The following is a 1,720-nucleotide window of genomic DNA, read 5'->3' as shown; positions in this document are numbered from 1 at the left end:
CACGGCTACTAGAATTCTAGTATATGGGATAACAGAAACTTTATTCACAGCTACTAGAATTCTACTATAGGGGATAACAGTAACTTTATTATCAGCTACTAGATTTCTAGTATAGGGGATAGCAGTAACTTAATTCACAGCTACTAGAATTATAGTATAGGGGATAACAGTAACTGTATTCTCAGCTTCTAGATTTCTAGTATAGGGGATAGCAGTATCTTAATTCACAGCTACTAGAATTATAGTATAGGGGATAACAGTAACTGTATTCTCAGCTTCTAGATTTCTAGTATAGGGGATAGCAGTATCTTAATTCACAGCTACTAGAATTCGAGTATAGGGGATAACAGTAACTTTCTTCACAGCTACTAGAATTCTAGTATATGGGATAACAGAAACTTTATTCACAGCTACTAGAATTATAGTATAGGGGATAACAGTAACTTAATTCACAGCTACTAGAATTCTAGTATATGGGATAACAGAAACTTTATTCACAGCTACTAGAATTCTACTATAGGGGATAACAGTAACTTTAGCCACGGCTACTAGAATTCTAGTATAGGGTCTAACAGTAACTTTCTTCACAGCTACTAGAATTCTAGTATAAGTATAGAGGATAACAGTAACTTTATACTCAGCTACTAGAATTCTAGTATAGAGGAAAACAGTAACTTTATTCACAGCTACTAGAATTCTATTATAGGGGATAACAGTAACTTTATTCATAGCTACTAGAATTCTAGGATAGAGGATAACAGTAACTTTATTCTCAGATACTAGAATTCTAGTATAGGTGATAACAGTAACTTAATTCACAGCTACTAGAATTATAGTATAGGGGATAACAGTAACTGTATTCTCAGCTTCTAGATTTCTAGTATAGGGGATAGCAGTAACTTTATTCACAGTTACTAGAATTTTAGTATAGAGGAAAACAGTAACTTTTTTCTCAGCTACTAGATTTCTAGTACAGTAACTTCATTCACAGCTACTAGAAGTCTAGTATAGGGGATAACAGTAACTTGATTCACAGCTACTAGAATTCTAGTATAGGGGATAACAGTAACTTTATCCACGGCTACTAGAATTCTAGTATAGGGGATAACAGTAACTTTATTCTCAGCTACTAGATTTCTAGTATAGGGGATAGCAGTAACTTAATTCACAGCTACTAGAATTCTAGTATAGGGGATAACGGTAACTTTATTCTCAGCTACTAGAATTCTAGTATAGAGGATAACAGTAACTTCATTCATAGCTACTAGAATTCTAGTATAGAGGATAACAGTAACTTTATTCATAGCTACTAGAATTCTAGTATAGAGGATAACAGTAACTTCATTCACAGCTACTAGAATTCTAGTATATGGGATAACAGTAACTTTATTCTCAGTTACTAGAATTTTAGTATAGGGGATAACAGTAACTTTATTCTCAGTTACTAGAATTTTAGTATAGGGGATAACAGTAACTTTATTCTCAGCTACTAGATTTCTAGTATCGGGGATAGCAGTAACTTAATTCACAGCTACTAGAATTCTAGTATAGGGGATAACAGTAACTTTATTCACAGCTACTAGATTTCTAGTATGGGGATAACAGTAACTTTATTCTCAGCTACTAGAATTCTAGTATAGGGGATAACAGTAACTTTATCCATGGCTACTAGAATTCTAGTATAGGGGATAACAGTAACTTTATTCACAGCTACTATAAT

This window comes from Mizuhopecten yessoensis, unplaced genomic scaffold (assembly GCF_002113885.1).
Source record: "Mizuhopecten yessoensis strain PY_sf001 unplaced genomic scaffold, ASM211388v2 scaffold10987, whole genome shotgun sequence".
In the NCBI taxonomy this organism is placed as follows: domain Eukaryota; kingdom Metazoa; phylum Mollusca; class Bivalvia; order Pectinida; family Pectinidae; genus Mizuhopecten; species Mizuhopecten yessoensis.
Note: the sequence above shows the minus strand (reverse complement) of the source record.